Source organism: Psammomys obesus, unplaced genomic scaffold (genome assembly GCF_907164565.1).
Source record: "Psammomys obesus unplaced genomic scaffold, mPsaObe1.curated_primary_1811, whole genome shotgun sequence".
Lineage (NCBI taxonomy): Eukaryota > Metazoa > Chordata > Mammalia > Rodentia > Muridae > Psammomys > Psammomys obesus.
The window spans coordinates 3,268,551-3,295,836 of NW_026585626.1; the positions used below are offsets into that span (position 1 = coordinate 3,268,551).

The 27,286-nt window shown below is 42.8% G+C and overlaps 1 long non-coding RNA gene across 1 annotated transcript; it reads left to right on the forward strand.

Moving 5' to 3' along the window:
• Positions 1 to 125: 125 nt before the first annotated feature.
• Positions 126 to 27,286, forward strand: LOC129680657 (uncharacterized). The gene is made up of 4 exons (XR_008720718.1): positions 126 to 232; positions 1,892 to 2,025; positions 25,892 to 26,053; positions 26,945 to 27,286. It is a non-coding gene; the product is annotated as an uncharacterized LOC129680657 (long non-coding RNA).

Below are 27,286 nucleotides of genomic sequence, written 5' to 3' on the forward strand. Positions count from 1 at the left end.
TAGCGGACGCCCACCCCGCGGGCGACAGCGGGACGCCGCGAGGACCGGTGCTGCTGGGGGGCGCTCCGAGGGCGCAGCTGCTGGACACCGCGGGGAGCGGCTGTGGACGGCGGCGGAGGCCGAGACGCTTACCTGGATTGGGTGCCCGAGCCCGCCCGACTCCCTTTCCCATTGGTTCCCTGCACTGTACCACTCGGAGACAGGTGGAGCGGAATTGTACCTAGGAGAAAAGGTTTGCTTCTCTCTCCCTGGCCTTCCCCTTTTCTTGTTTCCCTAGTTATGGGTGCCCAGTTTAGCCAGAAGATGAGGAAGTTCGTTCTGCTTTCACCTGTACAAGGAAAGAAACTCTGAAACAACTAGTTCATTTTTTTTTTTTCTGGTCATGTTTCTGCCTTTTTGAATTCTCTTGCTGTTATAAAATCCTCCTCCTCTGGCCATTCAAAATAAGGTATTGCCTGCTTCTACTGTCCCAGATAAAAGTCAGTTAGGGTCCGCAAACTAAATTTGTTCTTATTTTGACATTTCACACAGCTGTGTACGTGAAATTATGCTCTTGACTTTAAAAGGACTATTAGTCAAATAGCTGAAGAATCCAACTTCAAACTTAATTAGCAGAATTGCCAAACAGAAATGTTTATTTAATATTTGTATTGCCCAGAAACAGTTGACAAAGAGAGGTTAGTGGTTTGTTTGTTTTTTTGTTTTTCCTTTGTATCTGTAATGCCCAAAGATGAACCTGACAATGAAGTCCTCAGTCTTTGTTGGATTTAATGAGTTATTTTAAGGTGTTCCATGTTGAATGCGCTCTCCTCTGTTAAACTGCAAGGGCCCAGAGAGTATTTTCATTACTGTATATACACCAGATACACAGGGGGTACAATAAAATGAATTAGGGCTATAATAATCATACACTATATCCCGAAATCTGAAAGACTGAGCTGTGAACTCACTGGCTGGATTTCCTAGGTTCTTGGGGGCAAAGGCTGAATTTGGTGCCCTGCTGTGAGTTGAGAGTTTAGCCACAGCTAAGAGCATGGGTTCAACCAAGGAGACAATTTTAATCTGATTGTCGTCTGCTCATTATTAATTTGCCTTGATAAACTGATCCCAATTTCAAGCTTAGCTACCCTGTGCATTAAAACAAAACAAACAAAAACAAAACAAAACAAACAAACAAACCAAAAAAAAAAAAAAAAAAAAAACGGAAGCATCCTGGATCCACAGGTCCTCGTTGCCAGCAGTGAGTAATCTTGGGCATGTGTCTCAACCTGTTAGGAGCTTCATGTCCTTATCCTCACAGCTAGTCCTGCAGTACCAACCTCTCGGGCTTCTGGTCAGATAAGGTCAGTAAAGCAAATAAAGTGCTTGGTGCAATTACTGATCATGGTATTAGCTGTGATTGTTACCTTGAGTCCTTAAAATGCCCCCCATTTTGAAGAGTAGTTAGAGTAAGATGGAGTTTGAGGAGGATTTACATAATACACCTTGTAGCAGAACTTAAACTTTCTGCATTTGGGGACTGGGATTCTGCATATCCTGGCTGCTTCCTTGCCGGGGACACAATTGCTTAAAAAAAATAATAACAGAATTAAGTGCCATATGGGTGGCACATGTAATAAAGAGAATAGTGAGCTGATCACCAAGAGAAAGAAAAACTTCCTTATCGCTGCTGCTTGTGTGTGTGTGTGTGTGTGTGTGTGTGTGTGTATCAGCTCAGAGTGTGTGGATCAGCTCAGAGTCCCATGTAGTCTGGTCTCCTCTGCTTTAAGATAAAGTAGTCGAAAACAAAGGCACCAGACTCCGGTTATCTCTCTTACATTTCCCATATCAACCATACTTGACATTTATCTTAAGTAGGACTAAATGATAAGGGTTATTTCTTTTCTTGTAGAACAAGAAATTCAGAGAGAAGGTGCACTTCAGAAATCGCTGACTTAGCAACTCAGAGCCTGTGGCTTCACTCAAGCACACTGCTCTTTCTTCCTACCTGGAAATGGATTGGCATCTATTTCCTTTCCTGTAAAGGTAACTACCTGCAGTTACAGGAATGATAGGATCCATGTTTTATTCATGAACCCTGAGTAATATAAGTGACTTTTCGGGGTTTGGTCTCTCAGGGATGACACCTCCATGTCAGTTAGACTAGTTTCTGCCTCACATGCCCAACCCTAAGCAAGTAAAAACAAAACAAAAGCAGGTAATTACTAGTCTTCCCATACACATCTTAAGCCGAGCAGTGGACAGGAATTATTTTTCCAAAACTACTTTTTCCTTAGTAGATTTGAGATGGAGTAGGTGCTAGAAATGTCCACTAAGGTTTTCTTCTTGGAATGAAAAAAACAAAAGAATGTGGCATTAAGACCGATCTTCATTTCTAATGTGATTTTTGACATAAACATGTTTTATTTAGGTAGACAAAAGAATGACATTTATAATATTTTTTCATCTCAGCTTTTGAAAAGACAGTTTTATATAGAGAACCTTTAAACTCACCCTGTGTTAGAGACTGCAAGGAAGCAATAGTCTGAACTCATTATGCACAAATGAATATATGCTCTAGAAAGAACTGGCCAGCCTGAATTCACAGGGACTAAGAGTCCTTGTCTCCAAAGGCAACATAAGATTTAAACCAGCATGTCAAAGGATGTTTCTTTTTCCTTCATGAACTAAGCTCAAGATTTCCTATCTGTTCATTAACCCAAATATTAAAATAATTTTATTCTGTTTTTAAAGTTAAAGATGTAGCCCTTTATGCATTTCAAGAAAACAAACAAACAAAAACAACAAGCAAAACCATGATGTCTACCTCATTGTTGGCAAGAGTTAGGTCAGAATGTTACAGGAAAATGGTTTCAGAGCAAAAGCCACATCCTGGTCAAAGCAAAACAACCCTGCTCATTGCCAGACAGTCATGAAACACAAAAGGCTGAATCAATCTCAGATCCTCAGGAGAGCAGGTTAAAGTTCGGATTCTGATGTATGCTAGATTATTATATGAAAAATCATAACACAGGCTTTGTTGTAGCTGTAATGCATAAAGCTACCTTATGAAACATAGCGTCAGAGTGATTTTGAAAGTTCAGTGAATGAAATCATGCACCCACCTTGCTTTAAGCAATATTGCATTTGCATTGTCTCAGTTAGGAGGGATGGAGATTTGTTACATGGAAACTCTGTTTAAAATGGTCCTATATAATCTATCATGACATTTGTTCATCCTAAGAGATATTTCCCCAAGTATTTAACAAAATGAGAGAGCAAAAATTCTCCTGACGCTTTCTTATGTGAATATTAACATGGTCATCCCCCACCAAAGAAATGAAAACGAGTAAGATACAGCACCTTTGGGGCCTCTAATCTAAAAAGATGAACAGAAAAGCTATTGTCTGGTGTTTTGCTTGGCCAGTATTCTTTTTCCTTTTTCTTGTGGTTCTAATGGAGACTACCCACTTTCATTTTAAAAATTTATATTTATTTATATTATTTTCAATTATGTATATGCAAGTGTCTGTGTGTAGCTTTGTGTTCAAGTCAGGACAGGTGCCTGAGGAAGCTAGTGGTCTCAGATCCCCTGAATGAACAGTACCAGCTCTTTACCACAGAGCCAACACTCCAGTATGCCCTCTCCCCCATTCTTAGTCTATGAGAGTTCAGTACTCCGTCATCATCAGCATGGACCTATAAGGTACACACTGTCTTGGTTTACACTAAATTGAGGAGTTTCCTGAGGTGTGGGAGCTTTTTATGTAAAATCAGAAGAGTAAGAAACAATTTGGAGTAAGTTAGTCAAAACTGACCCCAGTCTGGTCTGGTGGAGCAATTCCACTCCACTTCCCAAAGGGATTTGTCTAGTCATGGGGATTTGTCTAGCCCAGTCCAGCCCTGAACAGCACAGTCTCTGAGCATTTGTTGAAGTCGTTGGAAAGTCAGTGTGTCAGCACAATTGCTGCATTGGAAGGCTGCAGGCCTGAGGCTGAACCTGGTCAGCCTTGTCACTGTAAAGGGAGGTCTAACAGGGAATAAAGCAAGGCAGAAGAAAGCAGAGCCAGGAGTGGGAGCCCACCGCACAGGGACATTGACAATTGTATCCAAGTTTCCTTGTGTTCCTGGAATACACTTCGCATGCCTCAGTAAATTGTTATGATTGTTGTTCTTGTTTGTGTCCCTGTATTGTGGGGAGTGTATGCACATATGTGTGATATGCCTGTGCCACATCATGTGAAGCTGTGAGAGGACAAGCTTGGTTGCTGGTCCTTCCCTCGCACCTTGTAAGAGGCAGTGTCTTGGTTGTGTGTTGTACTGCTTCTATCAGGCTTGGTTCCCGAGCATCTGAGGGCTCTCATGTCTCTGCCTCCCAACTCACCAAAGAAGCAGGGGTATTATAAATGCTCTAGGTAGCTTCCAGATTATCTGGGTTCTGGAATTTTAAACTCAGGTAATTTGCGCAACAAGCTTTTTATTCACTGAACCATCTCCCTAGCTTTTGATAAATTCTGTCTTCTAAAAGTACTCAGATTTGAGTTCCTATTGCTTATATCTAAGGTGGGGTTGAGAAAAACCAAACTGAAAGCTTGTCCTCTGCCATCAAGTGAGGTAAAAGCTCTAAGAGAGACACACAGAGGAAAAAGCTATTTTCGGCTGCAAGCTTCAGGAAATGAACCTAGGATGTTACAAAGTGATAAAACAGCATAAACATTCATTGGTCCCAGAAGAATATCAAAAAGATTTACACAGAGAAACAGAAAGTAGATGCAAAAGACAATAAGAATCTCCCAACAAAGGACACATTCCTGCAGCCTAGGGGAGCAGGGTTGGTGACACAGTGAAATGGGCTGGCTGATGTTAGAGCTACAAGTATGGTCAAGTTTGTAGAGGAGGCCTGAGTGGCACACAGGCAAGGAGCAAACCTGTGTCGCTTGTTGTTACACGTAAGAAGAAATGGAAAGACTAACCACTGTCTTGTGCTTTCAGCACTCCAGGGGTTCTCAGAACCTGCAGGAAGAAACTCCATTATGTGTTTATTTTACACACCACTAAATACATTTGTTTACAACCAGCCAAGCAAGATGTTGTAGTTTCAGATTTGTTACAATGTGAAAGATGCTCCCTTTGGAATCTGTGAATGCTCTATCTCTTCTCAAAATCAAAGATTTGACAAAGTTACGTACTTCTGAAATAAAAACTTCACTCCTGTAATTTTATTTGTCATTATGTCTCCTAATTATTTGCTTATTCTGTAGTGTTTCACTGGGGTTACTTTCCTGTTTCTTAAACTATGGAGCTGCAATAAGTATTCTACCTAATAGTACAATTAAAGGAATTCTCCTAAATACATAAATCGTCTCCTGGGCCCGACCTGTAATCTCCCAAATGAGTATATCCTTTTAGATATATGTTGGTTTCAATTCATTTATGTGTAGATAAATTACTGTGATACTTAACTAATCTATTTTCATGCTTTAATTATGTTTCTCAAATTTATTGAGCCATCCCATGGCTTCGTTTAAACTGTCCCAAACTCCTCACCTAAAGATTTGTACCCAGGAAATCATGTGTGGCATCTGAGAACTTGTATTTTTCACAAGCCATGTTCTTCAACCATCAGGCCTAACATTCTTTAGGCTCATCTGCTGTGGTCCAGCCCCTACTGATTCAACTGGAACACAGAACTAGCTCCCTAAGCCAGTGTCTTCTGACTTTCCACACCCACTCAGGCATTCTTGTCTCAGTAAGATGTTTCAGTATTGTGGTAGTAGGAGTGAAAAAACATCTCTCATAGGCTTATTTGAACCCTTGGTACCCAATTTGGTGGTATCATTTGGGAAGGCTATAGAACAGTGGTTTTATATGTTGTGACCATTTAATATAGTTATTTTTGTTGCTACTTCATAACTGTAATTTTGTTACTGTTATGTTACTGAATCATAATGTAAAAGCAAATGTTTTACAATGGTCATTTGGGAGGTTACAACCACAGATCAAGAAACATTGTTAACCTTTAGGAGATGCTACCTTGCTGGAGGAAGCATGTCACTAGAGGTGGGCTTTAAGAGTTTGTGGCTTCACCTCACTTCCAGTTCGCTTTCTGTGCTTTCTGAATGTGGTTGAAGATGTGATCCCTCAGCTGCCTGCTCTTGCTGCCTGCTGCTATGCCTCCAAACATGCTGGTCTTTCCCTCTGGAACTGCAAACTGAGAGAAACTTTCTGCCAGGAGTCACTTGGGTCATGGTGTTTTATTACAGCAACATAAACTAACCAGCAGTTACTATCATCTCTAGATTCCTGCTAGATTTCACTAGGGCCATCCAGCGATTCCAGACATCCCTCTCCACAGCGGTTCCTGGACTTCATATCCATTTCCATTTCCTGGTCATTTGGTCATTCACTTTTCCCCTTGGTTTCTCTCTCCCTCTCTCTCTCTCTCTCTCTCTCTCTCTCTCTCTCTCTCTCTCACACACACACACACAACCTCCCTGATGGCTGTTATCTGAGGATTAATAACAAAGTCCCATAGACAGAAATTGCTTAGTTCACAGTTCTAAAGGCTAGAAGTCTAAGGTGAAAGTAAGCTTTGGAGGACCTCTCTCCTTGGCTTATGTATGGCCACTGTGTTGGATAGCTTTTGTGAATTTTATAGAAAATAGAGCCATCTGAGAAGAGTGCAGCTCAACTGATAACAATACTCTAATCATATTGGCCTGTGGATGTGGGCATATCTGTGTATTTCCTTAGTTGATGGGTGATGTGGAAGGGCCCAGTCCTCTGTGGGCTGTGCCACACCTGCGCAAGTGGTCCTGGGTGCTGTAAGAAACAGAACAAGCCAGTAAAGTAAAACTCATGGCTTCTAGTTCAACTCCTACCTCCAGGCTCAGTTCCTACCTTGAGTTTTTGCCCTGACTACCCTTTATGACAGAATAAATGTTTCCCTCTCCAGGTTGCTTTTGGTTGTGGTGTTTTATCACAGCAATATAAACCAAGATAGCTATCTTTCATTTCTTCACAGTGTCTTTCCTTTGTGTATATTCTAATATATTTCCTTAAGAGCCGTAATTCATAAAGGTCTGCTTTAATTACCTCTTTAAAGGCACAGTCTCTGAACAGAGTCACACCCAAAGACATTCAGTATTAGAATTAATCATATGAACTTTAGGTGGGAATGCAGTTCAGAGCATAACACTCCCTGCTGAAAAACTTTCCAGCATAATTTACCTGCTTGAAAATGTGACCTGCCTTTCTTGTCTGTAACCCACACAAGCTGTCCACTGTCATCTAACCACTTGCTTGCTCTCATAACACAGTGATTTTGCCTGGGTGACCAACATTTTGCTAAAGAAAGAAGTCCTTGCCTGCCTAGCACTCCAGCAAGTCTACTGATGTCACAGGCTCACCATTCTACTCTAGAACTTGCTTCCCAACTCTTTCAAGCAATGCTTAGGCCATGCCTCTCCTTCCCTAGACCCTGCTGTACCTCTCCTCCTAGTTTCTGCTTCCTTTCCTGCTACTCACCCTGTGGTCTTTACTGAGAAACAGAGCTTTGCAATTAAAAACTCACTTCCTGTGGCTCAGCTACTTTGTTCCTACATATAGTCTCAAAAATTTTCCTTATTCTCAAGAATTTTGTACAGTATACAAAGATATGTGATCGTATCCCACCTTCATTTGCCTTTCCAACTCCTCCTATACCCCTTCCTTGGCAACTATCAACTGCTGATAATTCCTCAGTAGGGGTAGGGCCTGGATATGAGATAATCTCTGTCTATTCAGGAATTTTGTCTGGCTTTATCTTATGCAAGCAACCACAGTTGGTGTAAGCTCATGATTATGGTGGTGATGTCATGTCCAGAAGACATTTTAACACTTCTCCCATCTCCAGCTCTTATATTAGTTACTCCAAGATGACCAGTCGTGGAGCCTTGGCTGGGAGTGGAGGGCCACTTGATAAAAGTGTCCCATTTAGGGCTGAGCAGTCTCTCTAGTTCTTGCCGTGTTGACCAAGTATGTGTGTCTATGTTGACTGCTGCCCACTGCAAAGGAAGCTTCTCTGACCAAGGTTAGGGGTAGCCCAGATCTATGGGTATAAACGTAGATATTTAGAAAGCAATTTGACAATACTAACATTGAACAAAATCAACATAGTAGGTTCGACCCTAGGGCCTGACCTCTCCAACAGTGAAATTTTGACCATGATTACAATGTCAGAAATGAAAATCTCCTGTGGAGCAGCCCTCAAATCCAATCAGAAATCTGTTAGTTACCCCGATAACAGCCATGATATGATTGAATCAGTAGTCATGTTTCATCTGGAAGGTTAGTATTGTAGCATGCAAGCTCCAGTGTTGGGTAAAACCATTGATCTTCTTTTCCTCCCGAAGCCTGCTGGCACTATAAAGGTAGTCAGCAGGGAAGAATCTCCTTGTTGCTTTGGGATCTCTGCTTTCTACATGGCTGATGTCTCATGTCATCTGATCTGAGTATTTTCCTCCCAGTTTGCTGCCACACACCCTCACCCTTGACTCATAGGCGCCTCCTCATTTCTGCTTCAGGACCTTTACCCTCCTCCCATGGTCAGTTATCCTCTATGTGCATCTTTGTGGGTCTCACGTGCAGCTTTCCGGATTCATTAAATATCCATTTTAGTAGAAATCATCTTGGCAAGTAGTTAATGATTTCAGATGTTTTAAAGCAGCAATTTTCAATTTATAGAAACAAAAACACAGGGGTAAAATTTGTAACAATTTTTTAAAGGTAAGGTAGACCAAGCTAGAAGGCTGTTTATGTCCTAAAAGTTTTCAAGAAAAATTAGATGTTTTTTTTTTTTTCAGAAGCCATTTTTTTTTAAATCTTGATATGGATTCTGATAAAAATTAGTTATGTAACTGTATATAAATCCCTTGAGGTTTCTATTAGTCCTCTTAGAAAGTAGAAATATTGTGTGTGTGGCATCCTGAAAAATCTATGTGACATATTAAATGTGCTGAAATGAGAGAATATTTGAGTAACCAGAGGACAGAGATCTGATAACCCACCTGGATATTTTCCCAATATCTTTGAATATGTCTCCATCAAGGAGGCAGGGTAAACATAATCACTGTTTATTTACATGGTGTCTTTGTTAAACTTCCTTCCAATCATCATTTTCTTTTCATTCTTTGATTTTTCCTCTTTATGTCAACTAAGTGCCTTCTGGAATAAAGTAGCGTCATGTAAATACAGTTCAAAGCTATAACTCATCCTTCATATGTGTGTCCCATGCTTGAAACTAACTTACAAATGCCACAATACTTTGAACTCTTGAGTGTGAGTAAGGGTATCGGTGTCTTGCTGGTATGCACGTCTGTGTTCAAATGTCAGATCGCCTGGAACTGGAGTTTCTGACAGTTGTGAGCTGTCATGTGAGTGCTAGGAATTGAACCTGGGTCCACTGGAAGAGCAGCAGCGTTCTTAACTGCTAAGCCATCTCTCCAGACCCTAACTATATGTTTTGTTAATGCTTTAAATCCTAAGTTAGGTAGGTTGGGTTTGAAAATAAGATCAGAATGTTAAAATATCCCAGAATGTAAAAACATCCCAGAATGTACATTCCTGCTTCTGTCACTCCTCTCTCCAACCCTTACCTAACATATATTTTTCCCCTTCTGGAGTCTTCAACATATCTAGAATGACCCCAGAAGAAACCTAAAAATAGTTCTTCACTAAGGATGGGATACTATAACCAATGGTGATTTCTAAGGACAGTTAAGTTCATGGATGACTAAAGAAAGTTCAAGTCAAAAAGGACCTCAGAGATTATTGAACTCAACCCTGAAATTTATTTGTAAGAAGCTTTTGTTAACATCTTAATTTCTAATGAGAAATTTACTACTTTTCATGATGGAGCTATGACCCTCTCAAATTATATTGTGCTTCACTGTCTAAGGCATGTCTGCACATGTTTCTCGAGTGCTTCAGAAACCATCTGAACATTGGCACAATCTTGTAGTCACAGTGCTTTCTTCTGGAATACATACCTGTTCCATGCAGACTCTAGTTAGTTCATTTAGTTGAGGACAGAGATTTTACATCTTCTACAAGATATATTTCCAATCCCTGATGACTCCACAGGGCATTCTCTGGATAAGGTAGGCAAGAGTAGGATGTTCCCAACTAGATTCTACATACTAGTAAATTAAAGCCCCACTATTAGGAATGGGTTGCCTCCTTTTGAGTTGCTGGACAGTGGAGTCCCATAGAACTCCAAATACTATAGGCTATTCTCAGTGTTCTTGATAACCCTTATGAACTTGATGGTAAGATCCTTGTCCTAAAGAGACCACTTTCTTGAGTCACAGAACATGGGGAAATCTAGCTGATCCTCACATGGAAACTTCACCACTACTGGCTAGCTTTCATAGTGTGTTGGTGGTACACTACCACAGACATAAAGTAGCTATCAGTCTCGCCCAGTTGTGAACCTTTCAAGCTACAATCACAACTGACCTGACAAGATGTGCCTATTGGAGCAGTCGTGACACAAATATTATACAAGTAACTGATCACTTTCTGTTTAGAACTAAGGCCTCCTCCACTAGAGAGAATCTATACCTGACACTGTGGCTAGATAGGTCATGACCCCTAAGGAAAAAACCTATTACTGTTATTCTGTCAAATGGACATAGCATAAAAACAACTCCTAATGATTTGTAGCTATACCTGTAGACCAGTACATTTCTCAACCCTCTGTTAAGAAACTTCTTCTTGCAGTGGCCTACAATTCACACAGAGACCCACAACTCGACAGCCTGCAGAGAATAGGAAACTGTGATGTGCTCAACACTCATGGGACCTACAACCCTGTCCCAAAGAATCAAAAATTTGATGAAGAAAGGGGAGAAAGATGGTAAGAGTCAGAGGTGGTGGGAAAATTCAGGGAAACTGTTTTCCAGACACAACAGGGCAGATGCACATATGAATTCATTTTGATTTTGACAGCCTGCACAAGGCTTGAACAAGGTCAAGCCAGACAAAAATCTCAGCATGGAGGTGGGAGATGGGAGGCAAACATGAAGTCTAACTACTAGCTGAGGGGCTATTAGCATTTTATAGCTGCTGAGGTAGGGTAAGCTTTATTTAATGGTATGAGCCCTTGTAGGTCAACCATCCCTTTGGGCAAGCCCCACTTCCAGGAGTAGCTGAGCAACACACAGTAAGACTGGTGAATTTTTTTTTTCTTAAAGACAAAAATTCAAAGTTTGGTGGGTAGAGAGGTAAGTGGAGAGAGTGGATCTGGAAGGAGTTTGTGTATTATAAATATAAGCAAAATACATTGTATTAAATTCTCCAAAAATTATTAAAATACCATTCTTTTTTTTAATTTTTAATTTTTTTAATTTTATTTTTTTCTTATCAGTTACATTTTATTAACTCTGTATCCCAGCTGTGTCCCAATCCCTCATTCCCTCCCAGTCCCTCCCTCCCTCCCTCATCTCCACCGTGCCCCTTGCCAAGTCCACTGATAGGGGGGACCTCCTCCCCATTCATCTGATCCTGTTTTATCAGGTATCTTCAGGACTGGCTGCAAAGCTCTCCTCTGTGGCCTAACAGGACTGCTCCTCCCTTGGGGGGTGGAGAGGCCAAAAAGCCAGTCATTGAGTTCCTGTTAGAAATAGTCCTTGTTCCCCTCACTATGGGAAACCAATTGGTTACTGAGCTACCACAGGCTACATCTGAGCAGAGGTTCTAGGTTACATTCATACATGGTCCTTGGTTGCATGTCAGTCTCAGAAAAGATCTTGTGCCCAGATATATTTGGTCCTTGTGGAGCTCCTGTCCTTTCCTCATCAGACTAACTCCCCTTCTTTCTTATGATTCCCTGTACTCTGCCAAAGGTTTGGTCATGAGTCTTTGCTTTGAAAACACTGCTAGTTAGAGTCTTTCAAATGCGCTCAGTAGACTCCTGTCAATGTTCAATGCGCATCCCATCTGTCTTTCAAAACGAGGATTGATAATTTTACCCCATGTCCGCTCTCTTGATTATCTTTTTTAGATGTATAGATTTCATTATGTTTATCATATCTTATAGGTCTATATAAGTGAGTATATACCGTGTTTGTCTTTCTCCTTCTGGGTTATTTCACTCAGGATGATCTTTTCTAGATCCCACCATTTGCCTGCAAATTTCATGATTTCCTCCTTTTTGATTGCTGAGTAGTATTCCATTGTGTAAAAATACCACAATTTCTGTACCCATTCCTCCGTTGATGGACATCTGGGTTGTTTCCAGGTTCTGGCTATTATGAATAAAGCTTCTATAAACATGGTTGAGCAAATATCCCTTTAGTGTACTTGAGCAAACTTTGGGTATATACCTAGCAGTGGTATAGCTGGGTCTTGAGGAAGCACTATTCCTAATTGTCTTAGAAAGCACCAGATAGATTTCCAGAGTGGTTGTACCAGTTTACATTCCCACCAGCAGTGGAGGAGGGTTCCCCTTTCTCCACAACCTCTCCAGCATGTGTTGTCCCTTGAGTTTCTCATTTTGGCCATTCTGATGGGTGTAAGGTGATATCTCAGGGTCGTTTTGATTTGCATTTCCCTGATGGTTAATGAGGATGAGCATTTCTTTAAGTGTTTCTCTGCCATTCGATATTCCTCTGTCGAGAATTCTCTGTTTAGCTCTGTTCCCCATTTTTTAATTGGATTACTTGGTTTGCTGCTTTTCAGCTTCTTTAGTTCTTTGTATATACTGGATATGAGTCCTCTGTCAGATAAAGGGTTAGTGAAGATTCTTTCCCAATCTGTAGGCAGGCGTTTTGTTTTGATGACATAAAATACCATTCTTAAAAGTAATTCAGTGTTTTATTACAAATGTGTGAGATAGCTAATGCTGAGGACCATAGGCCAGCTTTAAGAGGTTCTGGCTAGTGATCGTAGCATCCTAGGAAAGCATAGTGTGGACTTTCTTATTGTATTTACTGTCAGGCACCCATACTTAAAAATGTCTTCCCACCTCACACTGATCCTAGAGTACCAGTCCTCACTTGTGTTGCAGCGGTGTACATGGAAAAGACAAATACCACCAGCATCATGGTGGTTAGCCAGCACTGCCTCTGTAGCGGGAGCCCCTAAGTGGTAGAGCAGATGTATAGAAAGAGCCAAAAGGTGCCAGTGACCTGAACTCATTCCCCAGATCTCGTCCTTGTGTTCATTCTCAGCCATGGTCCACTGCCACCACTCTATGTGGCGAACACTGATGTGGAAAGATACTGACATCATATTCCTTTGCCACATAATTTCCTCCTATCCTCACTGAACCAGATCCCAGTGGGGAAGGAGTGCTAAAGTGACGACTTTAAGACAGGAGGATGAAGATGAATCTGCAGCTTAGAGCCCTGTGCACGGGAGCTTTTTCACAAGCAAGTTGGCCTCCAGAGCTCAGGCTGGATGCAAGAACAGAAGACACAGGAAAGCCAGGGCACGATGCTGAGTTAGGGGATCTGATGTGTTGTGCAGTTTGTCTGTGAAATGACAGGAGAAGGACCTTCTGCTAATATCTAAAATCAGGATTTGACATTGGAGGCCCACTGTTCAAACCAAGACCAAAGTTAGGCTTAGAGCAAAAGGGCTGGCTTACCACGGAAGTATACAATGATAGGAATCAGATTCTCATATATATATATATATATATATATATATATATATATATATATATATTTTTTTTTTTTTTCCCAGATATAGTGGAGCATGCCTGTAGTCCCAGTCCCCATGAGGCTGAGGTGGAGGTAAATGCACCAAGTCAGACTGGGTTCTCCAAGAATCTGTCTTGGAAAACTAAAACCTACAGAAAAACAAAAGCAAAAAAACAATGACAAACCCTACATCCCCTTGTATTTTATTTCTATTTCTATTTTTTTTTATTTATGTGTATGTCTGTGTGTAAGCGTATGTGGGTGTGAGTGCCCTTGGAGGCCAGATGACAACATCATACTTCTTAGATCTGGAGTGACAGGCAATTGTGAGCTGCATGATGTGGGTGTTGAGAACACAACTCAGGTCCTCTGCAAGAACATTCCTAAGCACTGGGCCATTGCTTTAACACCAACTTTTCCGTCTTTATGCCAGCTCTGTTTCTAGATAGAAAGAGACCCATCTACAGTAAAAGAAAGGATAAGGCCAGTTCTATGACCATAGATACCTGGAGTTGCTTTAGGCCGGGCCTGACACTAGGTCCTCCCTCTGACATTGCCCTTCGTGAGGTACACATTGCCACTCCCTTGATCTTGAATGTCATTGTCATCTTTCTGTATCAACCTAGCTCAGGCCCCGAGACTATACCCCCATATTTATGAAACACTAATCTAGTAAGAACTAGAATCACAGCAGGTACATATTTAGCAGCACTACTAGCAGTTGTTTTGATAATTGTTTGCCAAACAGCACACTGGTAATCTTGGCAGTTACCTCAGGGCAATGACTCTACTCCTTAGCTCTATGTCAACTTGATTTGAGCTGGCATCACTTGAGAAGGGGGAACCTCAACTGAGAAAATGCCCCCACCAGAGCAGCCTGTGGGCAAAGCCGTGGGACAGTTTCTCGATTAATGATTATTGTGGGAGGGTCCAGCTTACTGTGATGGTGTGATCCCTGGACAGTCGTTCCTGGATGGTGTAAGAAAGCAGGCTGAACAAGCCACAGGAAGCAAGCCAGGAAGTGGCATTCTTCCACGGTTGCTACTTCAGTTCCCGCCTCCAGGTTCCTGCCCTGGCTGAGTTTCTGCCCTGATTTCCTTCCATGACAAGGAGCTATACCACTCCTAGGCATATATCCAAAAGATGTTCAAGTACACAATAAGGACATTTGCTCAACCATGTATCAGCTTTATTTGTAATAGCCAGAAGCTGGAAAAAACCCAGATGCCCCTCAACTGAGGAATGGATACAGAAATTGTGGTACATCTACACAATGGAATATTACTCAGCAATAAAAAAGAAAACAAGGAAATTATTAAATTTGCAGGCAAATGGTGGGAACTGGAAAAGATCATCCTGAGTGAGGTATCCCAGAAGCAAAAAGACACACAGGGTATATACTCACTCATAAGTGGATATTAGAAATATAATATAAGATAAACCTACTAAAATCTGTACACCTAAAGAAACTAATCAAGAGGGAGGACTCTGGCTAAAATGCTCAATCCCCATTCAGAAAGGCAAAGAGGATGGACACTAGAAGAAGGACAAAACAGGGAATAAGTCAGGAGCCTGCCACAGAGGGCCTCTGAAAGGCTCTAACCTACAGGGTATCAAAGCAGATGCTAAGACTTATGGCCAACCTTTGAGCAGAGTTCAGGGAATCTTATGAAAGAAGTAGAAAATAGTAAGACCTGGAGAGGACAGGAGCTCCACAAGGAGGGCAACAGAACCAAAAAATCTGGGCACAGGGGTCTTTTCTGAGACTGATACTCCAACCAAGGACCATTGATGGAGATAACCTAGAACCCCTGCACAGATGTAGCCCATGACAGTTCAGTGTCCAGGTGAGTTCCATAGTAATGGGAACAGAAACTGTCTCTGACATGAACTTATTGGCCTACCCTTTTATCACATCCCTGTGAGTGGGGAGCAGCCTTACCAGGCCACAAAGGAAGACAATGCAGCCACTCCTGACGTGATCTGATAGACTAGGATCAGAAGGAAGGAAAGGAAGACCTCCCCTATCAGTGGACTTGGGGAGGAGCATGTGTGGAAACGGGGGAGGGAGGGAGGGATTGGAAAAGAAGGAGGGAGGGAGGGAGCTACAGGGGTGATACAAAGTGAATTAAGAGTAATTAATATAATAATAATAATAATAATAATAATAATAATAATAATAAAGAAAAAAGAACGTGGAAGTGTAAGCCAAATAACTGCTTTCCTCCCCAAGTTGTTTTTGTCATGGTATTTATCACAATTCCAAACTAAGACAAGTGCTTTCCTTAAAGCAGGGACGGCAGGTGGGCACAAGGAGGATTTTTATATTCTTTTATTCTCTTTCTGTTTGTTTTCTGTTGTTTTGTTTTTTTGAGACAGGGTTTCTCTGTGTAGCCTTGGCTGTCATGGACTCACATTGTAGACCAGGCAGGCCTAAAACTCACAAAGTTCTGCCTGTCTCTGCCTCCATGAGTGCTGAGATTATAGGCATGTGCCATCACACCCAGCTTATTCTTATTGTCTATACACTCACACAAATATTTTTTTTGGATAAAGGTATGCCTCATGCTGACAATTGAAAACAAGACTGTGTACAAATTAAGCTACTGCTTTGCCTCTGGATTACACTGCCAGCCCCTTTTTCTGTATAACTTAAAGTTCAAAAGTATAGACAGTGATTTAAAACATAGAATAAAATGGTTGTTCACATACAGCACCAGTTCTTAGGATCCTCAGTAAGTTTCTGCCCCTGTGGTTTTAGCAATAGGACTGAGGCCTGGCAGGCCAGGTGGGAGGATGAGTGGAAATCTGTAGCTTAGGCAGAATGGCTCCTACAGTCCCTTGTCAATACACATGCTGTCGTAGGCCACCGTCTGGCACCACTTGCACAAGCGTCTCAGCTCAAAGTCATAGAGTCACTGGCATTCAACCTTCGTAATGCTGTGACAATTTGATATTGTTCCTCATGTTGTGGTGATCACCCAACCATAAAATTATTTTCCTTCCTAGTTCATAACTGTAAATTTGCTACTGTTATAAACCATAATGTAAAGATCTGTGTTTTCTTCTGGTCTTAGGCAACCCCTGTGAAAGAGTCCTTCAACCACCAAGGGGATCATGACCCACAGGTTGAGAAGCACTGGCATGGTGGCTCATAAACTCAGGGCAGATTCCAGAACCATCAGCATGAGTCAGTCTCTGCATCTTTAAAATGGGTCAAAGTGCAACGATAGCAGTCCCAGCTAATCCACAGACTTCTCATTTGGTTTAGGTCTGGTTTGCTTTTGCTTTTTCCTGGCCACTTGATATTTCTACAAATTCCAGCTCTGACCTTATAACTGAAGACTAAAACAAAGTAAAGATTCCAAGTCAGACAAAGCAAGAGTTGAGATAAGTTAATAAAAGAAAGCATATATATATAAAGATATATATATGGTATATATCTATCTGGCATCTATGCAGAACTAATTAACATGTCTGACCTAAACAACACCAAGGTGGGGAGCTGGCTGGCAGCTCACCAGAATGGTTAAAGAGAGTGCCAACCCTTGTCTTTACGACAGGCCTTCACTAGGATGGCATCTGTTCTGCCACTCATGTCAATGAGAAAGTATGTGGATCAGTGATTTTCTCTCCACAGCACCTAAGCACACAACAAACCCTGGCTGCAAGGCCCGTGGACCTTCACAGCTCCAATAATTCACATTTTCCCTGAGTTTTAAAGATGTGCATGATCTTTGAAAACTCTAGAAATGTACAGAATGAAAGTAAAATTCTCCCATGATCCTCTCACCCAGAGATAAAGCTCATGACAAAATTCTCTCTGTGTACTTTTCTTAAAAGCATACTTGGGTCACTTTTTTCTTTCCACACGAATACGGGAAGGAACCACTGCCCATGCTCCTATCAGTGTGCAGTGATAATCTTTCTAGAAAGTTCTGGCTTCCTGTGGAGGTCGCCTTACTCCGGAGAGCCCTGGTGGACCCAATTGTCCACCAAAGCTGTGAAAACAGTGTGGTAACTCTCCCTTGCCTCTTGCTGCAGGTAAACCCCAAGCAGCCTATTTCACCTGTAGTGGGGCAAGTTTTCCTCCTTACTAAGTTTGCTCTTTGAACTGCTGCTAGCCTGAATTGTAGCCAGTTTCTGCCCCTTTCTCTAATGAGATAAAATTCTAAAATCCAAATCTTGTGGTAGAACCTGTCTAGGACGGTTGAGACATTTCTAACTGTCGTTTTACCACATTCTTTGCCCTCACCTCCACCTGACCTTGCAACCAGGAAGGAGAGCAGCTGGTTGCTGGAGCCCCCACACCTGGCTGGCTGAGCTCTAGAGGCCTCTTCCCAGCTGGGCATCTCAGAGCTGGGTGGCTCTGCGCTGGCAGCAGGCCCTGCTCAGCAAACAAAGAACAATCAGTACTTTGTTCTCATTTAGATCCAGTGTGCCACCCTCGGGGCAGGCACGGCCTCCCTCCTGCCCTCCTGTACTTTAACTTCCTAGCCCTCTGCGTGCTGGCAGCTGGGAGCTGAGGGCAGAGAGCACCTTGCAGTCCCTGGTTAGGCTGCTGAGACCTTCTGGGACAATAGTCTTGAAGAAGCCATGACTCCTCCCACCTCCCATAGCTGGAATAAGCAAAGGAATGCTGTTGTAATTCTGTTTGTTTGGGTTATTTTTTTTAATCTTTTTTAAAATACTCCAATGACTCCTTCAGTGCTACTTCTGAAATACCAAACATGAAGTTTATTTTTTCCAAAATCAATTGGCAGTTGACCTAATCAATGCTGATATTGCCATGAAGATAGTGTATGTACACTGGAAGAATTTTGGAAGTAATTATAAGATTAGAATAATTTCTACCAATGAGATCGTATTGTCCTGACAATCTTAAACTAAAGTGTTCTGATAGTCTAAAACTAAAGTGTTCTAATATTTTTTTCATTAAAATTTAATTATACGTCTATCTGTGTATGGCTATGTGCATTGCATGCAGGTACCCATGAAGGCCAAAGGAGTTGGGGGCTGCCCAGGGTGGGTGCTGAATTCGAACTGGGGTCCTCTGTAAAAGCAATATTCTATTTTAATCACTAAGCCACCCCTTTAGCCTCTAAAGTTTGCTCTATTATAATGTGAATGTATTGATTCATCACACTTTGATAAGAATCTTTTAGAACTGGAATAAACAGGAAGTGGCTCCACGCTGCACCCTTAAAGAAGGCTATATTTTGTTTAAAGATTAAATACATTTTTAAAAACCTAAAATCGGGTTATGTAAAATTCCCACGAAAAGGGAGACTTTTTAAAATACAGTGATCAGTCCCACCTCGTCTGGCTACAGAAGATAGCCAGTTCAGGCTCCTTATGCCATGTTCTTCCTGGGAGGCCTGCTCTTTTCTGAAAGGAAACAGAGGAAGAGTGGCTCTGGGAGAGAGGAGGTTTGAGGGGGTAGGGCACTGGAGGGTGAGGAGAGAAAGGAAACTGTGGTCAAGCTGTGATATATGACAGAATAATAATTGTTTTAAAAAACACAACTATCATGGCTAGAGAGATGGGTTTACATTTAAAAGCCCTCACTGCTCTCCCAGGGCACTGGGATGCACCCACATGGCGGCTCGCAATAGCCTGTAATTCCAGTCCCTGGGAGTCAACACCCTCTTGTAGCCTTCATAGGAACACAAGTGGCACACAGACAGATTTGCAGGCAAAACGCTTAAACACAAAATGTAAAAATAAAGCAAAACTAAAAATACAGATGCCAGGCTTCCCTTCCCATGCCTTTCTTCCTGAGCCATTTGTTCTAAGGCAGGCTGCACCCACGGGCTCTTCAAAGCTCCAGGGGGCTCCAGGGAGAAGCCAGCCTTCAAGGCTGGAACCATAGCTCAGCAGCCAAGAGGACTTATGGCTCTTGCAAGGGACAGCTGGGTTCTGGGCACCCACCCCAGATGGCTCTCAACCGCCTGCAGCTCCAACTTGAGGGGATCGGACCCTCTTCTTGCCTCCGAAGGTAGCTTCATGCATGGGGTGCACATACATACATACATACATACATACATACATACATACATACATACATATGCACACACACCACAATAAATCTTGAAGAAAGAGAAGATAAAACCTACTTTGACTCCAGTAAGGAGCCTACACCCAACCAATCAGTTCAGCACTAATTAAATCAATGACCGAAACATCTGCAGGTCCTCACCCAAATTTAGTTTTCTAAAATATACATATTATTAGGACAGAGGGGAAAATAGAGACTCCTATGACGCTATCTGAGAAAATGGATAGGAAATAAAGAAACTTATTCTTTATATTTGTTTTTTTGAAAATTTTCAGTGACTTTTTTGGCATAATTTCAAAAGTGAATTCCTTTCATACTTCTGCAAATAAATCTGCATCTTTAACACTCAAAAGATGGATAGCTTAAAAAACAAAAACAAAAACAAAAAAACCTTAACAGAGGGCCTGAGTTTGGATCCAGCACCCACGTAAAGGCCAAGTGAAGCAGTGTGTGTCTGTAACCCCAGCTCTGAGGGGACAGGGGCAGGCAGATCCTGGAGCCTCCCCGGCCGGCCAGCCTAGCCAATGACCAGGCTTCACATCCAGTGAGACCTTGTCTCCACAGCTAAGGCGGCTACTAAAGCAGACACCCAGTGTCGGCCTGTCACCCCCACATTCACATGCACGGAGAAGCGTGCCCACACACAGACAGGCGCGCACACCTCATAGGCCAACACAGAAGTAAGTGGCCGGATAAACAGTTATTGTAAAGAATAGCATGTGTTTAGTTATAAGAGTTAAAACACACATACGTACCTGCAACCCAGAGAATCCTGCTGAAAAATCAAACATTCTAGCCCCCCTCCCCAGAAAGCTCCCAGTATGGACTATTAAAACAATCTGTCACCAGGAAATCACTGTTGTGTCTTGGTTTATACTGTAGATTTGTTTTCTTTTCCATATAGAATCAATCAAATCAATCACATTGTAAGTGCTCTTTTGTGTCTGTTGTTTCTCTCAATGCAAAGCATGCATTTGTCATCTTTATTGATGACTGTACCCTCAAGGGAGATGGTGACTCGGTAGAGCCAGTAACCCACGGCGTAGAAGGAACAGCTAACAGTGAGTGTTGCAGACATGCCGCAGCTCACAGATCATTTTGCCAGTCAATGGAATCTGGACTGGTTTCAGTTCGGGGCTATTATGAATTAAAATGTCTTGTGCCAATATTTTTGTGGACATGGGCTTTCGTATTTCATTAATCCAGAGAGCTGAAATTGCTAGGGCATATATGTATGATATGAGTTGTTTTTTTTTTTTTTTTTTTAATTGAGTGGGTGGCACACACTTGCAGTCCCAGCACATGGGAAGCTGAACCTAAAGCAGTGGTTCTCAAGCTGCGGGTCATGACCTTGCTCTAGAGGATCTGCAGTTTGGAGGCCAGCGTGAACTTCACAATGAAACGCTAGTTCACAAACCCTGCTCAAAAGCCTGCCCCATTTCCTCCAAAGCAGCAGCAGCATTTTATATTTCCACCAAGAGGGTGCAAGAGGCCAGGCACCTGAACATCCTCGTGAGCCCTTGGTGTTGTCCATTTTTAATTTTAGCCACATTGGTGGGAGCTGAGTTACCATGCAACCATGATGGGTGTTACCACTCAGTAAAACTTGCCACAGTCTGATATCACCTGTGAGGAGAGTCTTGGCGAGGGATTGTCTAAATCAGGCTGCTGTCTGGGCGATCTGTGGGAGGATAGACTTCCCTGTGTTAACTGCTGTGGGAAGACCCCGCCCACTACACATGACATCATTCCCCAGGACTGAGTTCTGGACTCTAAGAGAGTAGAAAACTTTGGAGGAAAAGCGACTCTTCCGTGGAGCTGATGACAAGCTGAGCAGGGAAAGCTTTCATGCTGAGGTGGGCTTTTAGGTGATGGCGCTGCTGTTGAATCACCCGTGCCTTTGTCAGTTGCCCTTCACCCACAGTCCTGTAAGTAATGCTGGAAAGCCCACTGGCCCACCAATCCAGACTCGGGCAGAACGGTGTCTCTGGTCTGTCATCAGTGCCCAAGCTGGGGTGAATAGATGTTTGTTCAGGTCTCCCCAGAAAGAGAGAACATTTGGGTCTATACCCGAAGATAATTACATATATATCAAAGAAATGCCTTCAGTTCCATTTTTATTGCAGCATTATTCATTATAGGCAAGATCTAGAATTCCCCTACATTTCTACCAAGTGATAAATGGATAAAACAAATACAGCGTGTTCAAACAAATGCAGCAATTTTTGGTAGTTTTAAATTAAGGGAATTTTGTCATTTGCAACTACATAGATGAACCTGGAGGAAATTGTACTAGGTGTATTAAGCTGGGTTCAGAAGCCCTATGTGACATGCACTCTTCTGTATGGACTGTGGAACAGTGAAATATCCAGAAGCACAGAATATAAGAGTGGTTACCAGGCCCTGGGCAAAGGGTCAGTGTGAGAATATGTTTGTGAACTGATACAAAACTGATACAAAACTTCAGATAGGAGGCAATAGTTCAAGAGGTCTGTGACACCACACTGCAAGGGCATTTGCTCAGCTGTGTTCACAGCAGCTTTATACATAATATCGAGAACTGGGAAACAACCTAGATGTCCCTTAACTGAAGAATGGATAAAGAAACAGTGGTACATTTATAAAGTGGAATACTACTCAGCTATTTTAAAAAAATCATGCAATTTGCAGGCAAATGTATGAAACTAGAAAAGATCATCCTGAGTGAGGTAAGAACCACACACATGGTATATATACACTCACTTATAAGCGGATATTAGTCATATAGTAAGACCTAGGCCTTCTACACATATGCAACCAATGAACAGCTTGCTCTTCATGTGGGTCCCCAGCAAGTGGAACAGGGGCCAATTTTGACATAGACTCTGTTGCTTGCTCTTTGATCACTTGCCCCTTGTGTGGCAGCCTTGCCAGGCCACAGGAAAAGAGGGTATGCTCAATTCTAATGTGACTTGATGTGCTGGTGGGGGGACTCCCCTTTTCTAAGAAGAAGGGGAGTTGGGAAAACAGGAAGAGAGTGGTAGGGTGGGACCAGGAGGAGAGGAGGGAGGAGGCTGTGTTCAGGATGTAAAGTGAATAACCAAACTTTTAAAATTAAAAAAAAAAAATAAAGAAATAAAAGCAAGAGATCTGTGACCACTTGAATGAGAAATAGTCCTCATAGGCTCAGCTGCTTGAACACTTGGTTCCCAGCAGGTGTCGCTCTTAGTGCAAGGCATCACCTGGCCAGGGCTTTGAGAGTTCATAGTCTCAACCTATTTGCAATTCTCTCTCTGCCTCATGTTTATTTAAAAATGTGGTCTCCCAGCTCCTTCTTTGTGCCACCATACCTGATACTCACTGCTATGCCTGCCCCTCCATTGTGCCTTCCCACTGTGACGGGCTGTGATGGACCCTTCCTTCTGTAAGTTATTTGACCAGAGCAACAGAAAAAATAATGGATGTATGATCCTCAAAATAGTTCATCTTCGTTGTCACCTTGACTTGATTTGAAACCACGTTGGTGACACACCTCTGGGTGCATCTGAGAGTGTTCCCAGGTTCCAGAGAGGGAAGCTTGTGGGTGTCACAGTGTAATGGACTGGGTGCTAGCATTAATCAGAGGAACACAGAGAAAGGCTGCTGAGCAGGACCTTTCTAGGTTCCTTGATCTGCCCAGATGTGAACAAGACCTTTGTGTCGCAGATGAAACCCAGGGCCACCTCCATGGCTTTCTTGTCAGGGTGACCTGCACCCCCTCCCAGGAGTGTCTGTCCCTTTTACATGGCAACAGGATGTTGTCATCTACAGATATGTTGGTGCTCACATCTGCAAATGTGATGGCTCTCACAGGTTGCATGCAGCACACAGGCTGCAGCACAGACATGCCTGCAACTATGAGACAAAGTAAACCTGTGACTTGCCTTGTTTAGATACTTTGTCCTATTGTACCACTAGGAGAATAGAGTTGATAACAAAATACTACATGTTTGAAAACTGGCGGGAGCACACATTTCAAATGTTCTCACCACACAAAGAATAGAAACTCTGTGAGGTAATGCAAATGTTAAGTGTCTTGATTTAGCCGTTACACACACACACACACACACACACACACACACACACACATCAAAGCATTATGTTGTATGCTGTATGTATACACAATTTTCTTTCTTTAAAAGTTTCCAAATGCAGGGCCTGGGGAGATGTCTCAGTGGTAAAGTGTCTGCTACAAAAGTGTGAGGACCAGAGTTCAGATCCTCAGCACCACATCAAGGCCAGGTGTGGGGGTGCACATTTATGAACTGAGGGGGAAGGGGGAGACACAACCAAACATGACACAGATGTTCCAAGCTCAATGACCAGTCAATTTAGCCAATCAGTGTGCTCCAAGCTCACTGAGAAACCCTGCCTCAACATAAAGAAACAAACAAATGTTAAATAAAAATTATTAATGTGGAGAGAGGTATTATCCAACACCAATCTCTGGCTTCCACACAAATGAATACACACATAATCACACATTCATGCCCACACACAAAAACGTTTTTTAAAATGTTAAATGAATTGTAAGGGACACATAGAATTGATTCCTAAAGCAACATGACTCACACTGATCAAATACTTATAACATATTTAGAATCTGAAGATGCCTTCCGTACAGCAGAATCCCTGGAGGGGAAAGCCAAAACTGTTCGGATATTCCATTTTTGTTTAAGCAGTAGCCAGTCAAGAGTTAGAAAGGTGAGATAGGATGGACAATGGTGCCCCCTTGTGGACGATGGAAACAGAAGCAACCAGAGGTTCCCAGTCCTTAGAGTGATTTTGAACATGATTCTTTCAAATGTTTGCATTTAAAAGACCATCTTCACATTAATTTCACTGAATTGTCTATCACAATTGATGAATTATAGGCATCTGACATTTTCATTCTCACTTTTACAAAATATGCATATATAATCAGACTATATAATTATATACATAAACACATGTATACACATAGCATACATACTTATACTCAGAAAATGTAAGCATTGGAAACCCAGTGTCACCCATCAGGGTCCAGGACCTGAAATACCACGAGATCAGGCTCAGCCCTGGCAGAATCCTATCTTTAAATGGGTCTGGTGATACCTGCCTGCTTTATGTGTTCCTAAGCACATCATTAAAATGCTGTCTGTGAATGTCTTTCAGTGAAGGTTGAAATTATTGCAAGATGCAAATGCAATCACTGTGATTAGTAGGGACCAGGTTACTGAAGGAGAGTAAGTTCCCAGTCGCACACATAAATCTGACGCGGTGAAATGCAGTTCCAGGTACATACTACCAGGCTATTATTCCGCTCCTTCTCCATCACTTCTTCCTCTTCTCAAAGTCTTTGTTCTGAATCTCAGGTATGGCTTAGTGCTGAAACACTAGCACAGAGCACAGCTAAGCCATCTTCTGGGTACTAAGATTTCACTTGTAGATTGCACTTACTTATTCCACTTTTATAAAGACGGTTGTGAAAGTTTAGAGTATTGTGGTCAGGAGGGAGTGGCAGCACCTGTGTTTGAACCCAGGCACCCCATCCCACAGCACATGTTGTTAAAGTCTCCCTGTGTCTACACAGCTTTTGTTAAGTAAGATGCCTCCGGGGCAGGAGGGTAGCTCCGTGGGTGAGAGAGCTTTCTCTGCAAGCACAGGGACTTGGGCTGGAACTCCAGCACCCCCACCAAAGGCTTGGGCGTGCCTGTGAATGTCAGCGACTCCGTCTTTGGGAGACCCGTGTAGCCCGAGAACTTTGGGCCTGTCAGCCTAGCACAGACGGTGAGCTCGGGTTCCCTGGGAGACCCTGTCTCGGAGGAGAAGGACAGACCACAGACACAGCAGAGGAACAGATAGGACAGCCTGCTCTGGACGCCACCACCACATCCTCGTGTGCCTATCACACACACATCCACACGCTCACGCTCTCATGCGCACACATCACGCTCCTACACGTGCCGAAATCTTAAGCACTCGTACACTTGAGCACAACCTACACACTCGTGCACACATCACACATAGTCACACACTCATGAGTGCACACATCTCTCTCACGCACACACATGCACACACACTCACACAATGCTTTCATAAACAAATGTTTGTTTGTTTTCCCCTCCCTCAGTTTCACTGTTTGTGGCATCTGTCCCTTTGACTTACCCAGGCTGCTCACAAATATTGCGTGTGTACAGCAGTTGAGTACTCGACATGTGGAAGGCAGCTCCCCCGCCCTCTGAGTGCACGGTGCCTCCCACGCCTCCCAGCTGCGCCCGTTCCCTGCGTCTTCTGAGGAACCACAGCACTGCCAGCTGGGGAGGGCCCCAAGGTAAGCCGGCACAAGGACGCTCTCCCCCTCGGCTCCTGCATTGATGGGCAAACTCAACACCATCCCCTGCCTTTCCAAGACGCATCTGTCTCAGCAACAACTACAATCCATCTTTAAATAGTCTAAATTCACAAACTGTACCACCCAATATGGTGCCCACTGGCTGAAAAATTGCGTGTGTGATTTTACTTTATACGCAGAAAAAAAAATCTTCATATTAAAAAAAAAAAAAGGCTAGCCAAGCGGTGACAATGCCTTTAATCCCAGCACTGGGAGGGCAGAGGCAGGCAGATCTTTGAGTTCAAGGCCAGCCTGGTCTACATAATGAGTTCCAGGACAGCCAGGGCTACACAAAGAAAAAGAAAAAAAAAAAAAAAAACAACCCTAAATTATTCTTCAGCAGAAGCCCAGGAAATCCAAGCTGGCAGCTGTCCCCCAGCACTCACATATTTTGTAATGATGAGAATACATTCTGAGAAATGCAACACACGATGGATGGCTTCTTCATAGTGTAAACATCCACCGACTTTATTTACACAGACCTAGATGGTAGAGAGGACTCTGTGACCAATCTGCCTGCTATGAGCTGCATGCGTCCTAGACAAACGCCCCCCCGCACGCTTGGATTGTAGGTGACAACAGCATGTCACAATGCCAAACGGTTGAACAGTCCTGCAGTGTGGCCTACCAAGAGAGCTCATAAACACATGTGCGAGCCTAGAAAACAGGGCAGATTGCATTATAGTAAGGTTGTGATTTTGCACGCAGGGAGCGTGCACTCTGCAGACAGGACACTATCACATAAGACATGCATGAGCCAGTATCAGCCATTTGTTATCTTCATTTGGGTGCTATCTACTCTGCATGACTGTATGTACAATTTTTTCACAGATCTTGGAATGCAGTGGGTTTGCTTACACCAGTGTTCCCACGGACACCTGCCTAACGGATTGTGACTACAACCTTAGGATGTCTACACAGTTACTAGGGGTGTTGGTTTGAAGGAGGTGTTCCCCGTACACTCGGGCTTGGTTCCCAGTTGGAAGGTGTGGCCTTGAGGATGGAGGAAATGTTATCAGGGTCTGACTGTGCCTTTCCCAGTTCGCTCTGTGTCCTGCTTGCGTTTCAAGGTCTGAGTTCTCCGCTTGCCACTCCAGCCATCATGCCTGCCACTTCCTTGCCATTACAGACACTTAGCCCTCTGGAACCATAATATGAAATAAACCTTTCTTT